This window comes from Gossypium hirsutum, chromosome D06, assembly GCF_007990345.1.
Source record: "Gossypium hirsutum isolate 1008001.06 chromosome D06, Gossypium_hirsutum_v2.1, whole genome shotgun sequence".
In the NCBI taxonomy this organism is placed as follows: domain Eukaryota; kingdom Viridiplantae; phylum Streptophyta; class Magnoliopsida; order Malvales; family Malvaceae; genus Gossypium; species Gossypium hirsutum.
The window spans coordinates 1,123,146-1,131,580 of NC_053442.1; the positions used below are offsets into that span (position 1 = coordinate 1,123,146).

At 37.7% G+C, this 8,435-nt stretch overlaps 1 pseudogene; it reads left to right on the forward strand.

Moving 5' to 3' along the window:
• The first annotated feature begins 398 nt into the window (after window positions 1–398).
• On the forward strand, window positions 399–2,081 carry LOC121218156 (allene oxide synthase 1, chloroplastic-like; annotated as a pseudogene).
• Window positions 2,082–8,435: the final 6,354 nt, after the last annotated feature.

Below are 8,435 nucleotides of genomic sequence, written 5' to 3' on the forward strand. Positions count from 1 at the left end.
ACTAACCGTAAAATCGACCTAGATCTAAGGTACGTTCTTCTACTCATTGATGGGTGCTAATCTACCGTTTCAATTTTCGAATCGTCGCTTGGAGTTTGTTAGCTAGGCTTTTAGAAAAAAAAAACCCTTAACAGTCTAGTGACTTAAGTAAAAATTTTCTAATATTTCAATAATCATTTTATAATGTTATAAAATTAAATTACCAAAACGTAAATTTATTTATAATCTAATGGTTTTAGATGTAATTTAGCTTAAATTCTTTTAATAATCATATATCTACGATGTAGATTTCACAATCCATCATAATTTTAACTCCAAATAATGCACACATTTCCCGAGTGATCAATGTTTTTGTCATTGCTTGGCCATGCCACTACTATAAGTACATACTAGATTTGGCTCTCTAATTGCAATTCACATCACCTTTCCTAAGCCATAATTGTTTCTTTTAGCTAATTCCATACTTCTCTTTCAAGAAATCAGTAATTCTTTAAACCCTTCTAATGGCTTCACGTGATGCCACTGTTGAGCCAATTACAAGCTCGGTTTCCGATACAATGCTCCCGTCTGAAGCCGGAGAAACCAAGCTTCCGCTGAAGAAAATCCCAGGTGATTATGGGTTACCTTTCATTGGTCCAATCAAAGACCGGCTCGATTATTTCTACAATCAAGGTCGGGACAAGTTTTTCAAATCCAAAATTCAAAAATACCAATCGACGGTAATCCGAACCAACATGCCACCAGGTCCATTCATCGCTTCGAACCCTAAAGTTATCGCTTTACTCGACGGAAAGAGCTTTCCAATCCTTTTCGACGTATCAAAAGTAGAAAAAAAAACCTTTTCACCGGTACTTACATGCCATCAACCAACCTCACCGGCAGGTATCGGATTTTATCCTATCTTGATCCGCCGGAACCCAAACACACTAAGCTCAAACAACTACTTTTTTTTCTCTTGAAATCGAGTAGTAACCGAGTTATTCAAAACGGTCGAAAATGAACTCAATGAAAAAGGCCAAAGTAGTTTTGAGAAACCTAATGAACAAGCTGCATTTAATTTCTTTGGAAGAGCTTATTTCGGTTCAAACCCGGTTAATACTAAACTCGGAACCGACGGTCCGAGTTTGATCGCTAAATGGGTATTATTTCAACTCGCTCCGGTTCTTTCCCTTGGTTTACCCAAATATATAGAAGACCTTTTAATTCATACGTTTCCAATACCATCTTTTCTTGTGAAAAAAGACTACAAAAGATTATACGATTTTTTCTACGAATCGGCCGGTTCGGTTCTTGATGAAGCTGAAAAACTGGGCATTTCACGTGAAGAAGCTTGTCATAATCTTTTATTCGCTACGTGCTTTAATACCTTCGGCGGCATGAAAATCTTCTTCCCTAACATATTGAAATGGATCGGTAATGCCGGACCGGACCTACACCGTTCATTAGCAAAAGAGATCAGGTCGGTGATCAAATCCAATGGTGGAGAATTAAGTTTGGGTGCTATGGAACAAATGCCGTTGATGAAATCGGTGGTGTACGAAGCTTTCCGTATTGAACCACCGGTGCCGGCGCAATATGCAAAAGCAAAGGTGGATTTGTTGATTGAAAGTCACGACGCCGTTTTCGAAGTGAAAAAAGGGGAGATGTTATTCGGGTACCAACCGTTTGCGACCAAAGATCCGAGAATATTTGAAAGAGCTGAAGAGTTTGTACCGGAGAGGTTTATGGGTGTTGAAGGGGAGAAATTGTTGAAACATGTGTTTTGGTCGAACGGACCGGAAACGGAGCATCCGACGGTGGAGAATAAACAGTGTGCCGGTAAGGAATTTGTGGTGTTGATTTCTAGGTTGTTTGTGGTGGAACTTTTCCGACGTTATGATACGTTTGAGATTGAAGTTGGGACATCGACGTTGGGGGCTGCCATTACCATAAAGTCGTTAAATAAAACAAGCTTTTAAGTACACTGTAATTTTCGTCAATGCAAGGGGTTTGTCAAATGTGTCATGTTTTTTCTTGAATAAATAATGTATTATCGAGTGTTGAATTTGCACCATATTTCACAATAAAAGAATTAATTATTACTCTCTGACTATAGACATCTTTTATTGGAACCCACCCATTGTTTGAAAAGTCAAAAAGGGTGGGCACCGAAAGTAGAAAGTAAAATTGGTTGGCAAGTTGGGTTAAAAGTTGGCATGGGATAATTGCAATTTTGGTCCCTAATTGTATAGGGACATTGCAAGTTGATCCTTGAACCTCAACTATAAATAGGCCTAACCATTTCTTACTTTCTTCATCCCATAATTGCCATTCTCTACTTAAGGCATTATTCTCTCTCTCTATTTGTAAATTTCACTTGTAATTTTTGGAGTGAAATATATTTGGTAGTGCCCGAGGACGTAGGCAAAATTTGCTGAACCTCGTTAAAATTCTGGTGTTCTTTATTATTTGTTTTGCATATTTTGTGAATGTGATTGTAGTGATTTATTGTGCTATTAAATTACGATAGAGGGATATTCTGGCTAGGAAAGACTTGGTATTTAAGTGATCTTCGTGATCTACCTCTCTTTCCTAGGAATTGAACTTAGTGTGATTTTTCAGTACAATAATTTTACTCTTTCACACGCTTTCGCGCAACAATTGGTACCAGAGCCAGGTTCGTACTTGGGGAATACGACCGTTTACGGTACTATTCACATATACAGCACTATTCACGTATACGGTACTATTCACGTATACGGCACTATTTACATATACGGTACTATTCACGTATACAGTAGTTGGGATTGAGGAGAAAAATGGCAGCAGCATCGTCATCAGCAAGGACTACTGTGACAAATGCAAAATTTGAAGTAGAGAAATTTGACGGTACCAATAATTTTGGTATGTGGCAATGTGAGATCCTGGATGTTTTATGTCAGCAAGAGCTAGATATAGCCCTTGAAGAAAAACCTGACAAGATGGATGACAAGGAGTGGGCCAAGATCAATAGACAGGCGTGTGGTACAATCCGCCTATGTTTGGCCAAAGAGCAGAAGTACTCTGTCATGAGGGAGACATCAGCGAAGAAGTTATGGGATACACTGGAAGAAAAGTTTCTAACGAAAAGTCTTGAAAATAGGCTTTATATGAAAAAGAAACTTTATCGATTCACGTATGCACCCGGTATGTCGATGAATGACCATGTGAACTCATTCAATAAAATTTTAGCAGACTTGCTAAATTTGGATGAGAAATTTGAAGATGAAGACAAGGCATTATTGTTGTTGAATTCCCTTCCTGATGAATATGATCATCTTACCACCACATTGCTTCATGGGAAGGACACGATCACATTTGATGCAGTCTGTAGTGCGTTGTATAGATCTGAGACTCGAAAGAAAGATAAAAGAGATCACAGAGATACAACCGCAGAAGTCTTAACAGTAAGAGGTCGTTCACACAGCAGTAAATCTGGTAGAAGGGGAAAGTCCAAAGGGAGACCCGCCAAAGATGAATGTGCCTTTTGCCGTGAAAAAGGGCATTGGAAAAAGAATTGTCCTAAGCTACAAAAGGGCAAGGCTATTTCTAATGCATGTGTAGCGGAGCATGATGAGGAGTCAGACTTTAGCTTGGTTGGCATGGCAATGGCATGTCAAACGGATGAGTGGATTTTGGATTCAGGATGTACTTACCATATGTGTCCTAATAAGGACTGGTTTTCTAGTCTTAAAGAGCTAGAAGGTGGAATTGTTCTTATGGGCAATGATAGTGCTTGTAAGACAATGGGAGTGGGTACAGTCCAATTGAAGAATCACGACGGCTCAATCCAAGTCTTGACAGATGTTCGCTACGTACCTAGCCTGAAGAAAAATCTCATCTCATTAGGTGCCCTAGAATCTAAAGGGCTCACAATCACTTTGAGAGATGGATTACTAAAAGTAGTAGCTGGGCAACTGACGGTGATGAAAGGCACAAGAAGAAATAACTTGCATTTTTTAAATGGAAGTACAGTTATTGGATCAACATCAACAGTTTCTACAAAAGATGTAGATTCAGAGGCTACCAGATTATGGCATATGCGATTGGGACATGCTGGTGAAAAAGCTTTGCAGACATTGGTGAAGCAAGGTTTATTGAAAGGTGCAAATTCTTGCAAAATGGAATTCTGTTGACATTGTGTTCTGGGCAAGCAGAAGAGGGTAAAATTTGGTCCAGCAATTCACAATACGAAAGGAATTCTGGACTACGTTCACAGTGATGTGTGGGGACCTACCAAAGTAGCTTCTTTGAGAGGTATGCACTATTTTGTTACTTTTGTTGATGATTATTCAAGAAAAGTATGGGTGTATCTAATGAAAAGAAAAAGTGAAGTTTTGGATGCATTTCTGAAATGGAAGAAGATGGTGGAGACTCAGACTGGTCGAAAGGTCAAACGACTTCGATCAGATAATGGTACTGAGTACAAAAATGATCCATTTCTACAAGTATGCCAAGATGAGGGCATTGTGTGACACTTCACTGTTCGGGATACACCACAGCAAAATGGGGTGGCAGAACGAATGAATCGAACTATACTGGAGAAAGTTCGATGTATGTTGTCCAATGCTGGATTGGGCAAAGAATTTTGGGCTGAGGCAGTTACATATGCGTGCCATCTAATTAACCGTTTGCCATCAGCTGCAATAAATGGAAAAACTCCTATGGAGATGTGGACTGGTAAATCTGCTACTGATTATGATTCTTTGCATGTATTTGGTTCCACTGCATATTATCATGTAAAAGAATCTAAGTTAGACCCAAGAGCAAAGAAAGCATTATTCTTGGGTATAACTGATGGAGTAAAAGGATATCGTCGCTGGTGTCCTGATACAAGGAAGATTGTTTTTAGTAGAGATGTGACTTTTGATGAATCAACCATGTTGAAGTATAAGGATTCACAAAAGGATGACAAAACCAGTAGTACTTTGCAGCAGGTGGAGCTTGAAAAGGTTAACGATGATCCAGCTAATATTGAAGGGACAAATGATGAAGAGGTTCCTACCCAAGAACCTCTACAGCAACAAGATTCAATTGCATATAGAAGGCCAAGAAGAGAGATTCGTAAGCCTGCTCGCTTTGATGATATAGTGGCCTATGCACTTCCAATTACAGATGATGATGTTCCTTCTACTTACACAGAAGTAATAAGTAACCCTGATGGTGTAAAGTGGAAGCAAGCAATGAATGAAGAAATGCAGTCTCTTCATAAAAAAAAAGACCTGGGAGTTGGTGACACTACCCAAGGGAAAGAAGGCAATTGGATGCAAATGGGTATATGCAAAGAAGGAAGGATTTCCTGATAAAAATGAAATTCGATACAAGGCTAGATTAGTAGCAAAGGGTTACGCTCAGAAAGAAAGAAAAGACTACAATGAAGTGTTTTCTCCAGTTGTGAAGCATTCGTCTATTCGGATTTTGCTAGCCTTGGTTGCGCAATATGATCTTGAACTAGTTCAGCTTGATGTGAAGACCGCGTTTTTACACGGTGATTTGGAAGAGGAAATCTATATGACTCAGCCAGATGGATTCAAGGTTGCTGGAAAAGAAAATTGGGTTTGCAAACTGACAAAGTCGCTTTATGGATTGAAGCAATCTCCGAGGCAGTGGTACAAGCGATTTGATCAGTTCATGAAAGGGCAAAGGTACACAAGAAATAAATTTGATCATTGCGTGTATTTTCAGAAGCTACAAGAAGGAACTTTCATATACTTGCTCTTATATGTTGATGATATGCTAATAGCATCTAAGAGCAAAGTTGAGATTGAAAGATTGAAGACTCAACTCAATCTCGAGTTTGAGATGAAAGATCTAGGAGAAGCTAAAAAGATTCTCGGCATGGAAATATGGAGAGATAGAGCTCATGATAGAGTTAGCTTGTCTCAGAAGCAGTATTTGAAAAAGGTACTACAGCAGTTTGGCATGAACGAGCAGACAAAACCTGTAAGTACCCCGTTGGCTTCTCATTTCAAGCTTTCTGCACAACTATCTCCTTCGACGAATACGGAACGAGAATACATGTTGCAAGTTCCGTATTCTAATGCAGTGGGTAGCTTGATGTATGCAATGGTGTGTACAAGACCCGACATTTCACAGGCAGTTAGTATAGTGAGCAGGTATATGCATAATCCTGGAAAAGGACATTGGCAAGCTGTGAAATGGATTCTACAGTATATTCAGAAGACCGTGGATGTTGGATTACTGTTCAAGCAGGATAATACACTTGGTAAAGGTGTTATTGGGTACGTTGATTCTGACTATGCCGGTGATTTGGACAAGCGAAGATCAACCACCGATTATGTGTTTACACTTGCTGGAGGACCAATAAGTTGGAAGTCTACACTACAGTCTACAGTTGCGTTGTCAACCACAGAAGCCGAGTACATGGCTGTAACAGAGGCTGTAAAGGAGGCTATTTGGTTACAAGGTATGGCTAAAACCTTGGGGTTGCTTCAGGAGCATATTAACGTGTATTGTGATAGTCAAAGTGCTATTCATTTAGCAAAGAATCAAGTCTATCATGCACATACAAAGCATATCGACGTACGATTCCATTTTGTGCGGGAAATTATTGAAGAGGGGAAAATTTGTCTTCAGAAGATCAAGACTGCAGATAATCCCGCAGATATGATGACCAAGGTGGTAACAGCAACCAAGTTCGAACATTGTTTGAACTTGATCAATATCCTGCAAGTTTAACAGTTGAAGAAGGCACTATCAAGTATTGTTGTCAAAGGCAGAAAGAATTGTGTGAAGATAAGATTATCCTAATCAAATCTTCAAGGTGGAGATTATTGGAACCCACCCATTGTTTGAAAAGTCAAAAAGGGTGGGCACCGAAAGTAGAAAGTAAAATTGGTTGGCAAGTTGGGTTAAAAGTTGGCATGGGATAATTGCAATTTTGGTCCCTAATTGTATAGGGACATTGCAAGTTGATCCTTGAACCTCAACTATAAATAGGCCTAACCATTTCTTACTTTCTTCATCCCATAATTGCCATTCTCTACTTAAGGCATTATTCTCTCTCTCTATTTGTAAATTTCACTTGTAATTTTTGGAGTGAAATATATTTGGTAGTGCCCGAGGACGTAGGCAAAATTTGTTGAACCTCGTTAAAATTCTGGTGTTCTTTATTATTTGTTTTGCATATTTTGTGATTGTGATTGTAGTGATTTATTGTGCTATTAAATTACGATAGAGGGATATTCTGGCTAGGAAAGACTTGGTATTTAAGTGACCTTCGTGATCTACCTCTCTTTCCTGGGAATTGAACTTAGTGTGATTTTTCAGTACAATAATTTTACTCTTTCACACGCTTCCGCGCAACATCTTTGTTTCGATAATTAAAATATGTAGCCAATTCTAGTATTATTTGAATAAAATTGGTTAAATTTTACTATTAGTTAATATATTCATTTAATTTGATTTGATTATTTTAAGTTTCTATATATATATATTTTAAAAAATTTAAAATTTTGGGTAAACTACACTAGTAGTCATCCAATTAATAGTAAATTTTTTGTCACCCAATTATGAAAAGTTACAAAATTATTACTCAACTATTCAATTTTATTTTTTTTTCTAGTAATTCAATTTTTTGGCACCACTGGTTTAATGGAATATCTTAGAGATCTCTGAATTACTCTAGACTTCATTAGAATATTGATAGTGTAACACCCCTTACCCGAAACCGTTGCCGGAATCGAGCACGAAGCGTTACCTAACTGTCTAAACCATTTTTGTGAAAACAAAATTTAGTTGTCGACTTTAAAAAAACAAAAATTGGAGTCGCCATCGATCCTTTATTAAGGTGTGATCGGCTCACCATAAAAACAATTCTGGTCTGCAAAATTTGAGAAAACAGGTTCGGAAGTCAATTACGCACGAGGAAGGGTTAGCACCCTCGTAACGCCCAAAAATCGGTACCAAATTGATTATTTGATGTCTTAATGTCGAGGGTTAAAAAGATTTTTAAAATTCAAATGATGAAATCTAAAAAGGATAATCAATTATTCAAGTCATGCGAAGAAATTGAGACCCAATACGTTAGGGTACAATTTCTCAAAATCCCTGAATTTTGAATATCACTTCTCAATAAAAATTTTTAAAGAAAATCTTCATTTTGAGAAAACAATATGTCATGCCCAATGCGTTAGGACATATCATATTGAATTCCCGAAAATGATTTTTGTTTATGCTTTAAATAACGAATATTCTCGGTTATTTGGAATTAACAAAGAAAATCGGAACCCAATACGTTAGGGCTCAATTTTCCTCGAGAATCCCTAACTTTGAATATCGTTTTGTTTTGAAAACCTTTGAATCATAAAAAATAATTTTAATGTTTTGACAAAATCAAAATGTATTTAAAAATGTATTGAAATTGTCAATGCAATATGAAACGAATATTTTTAATC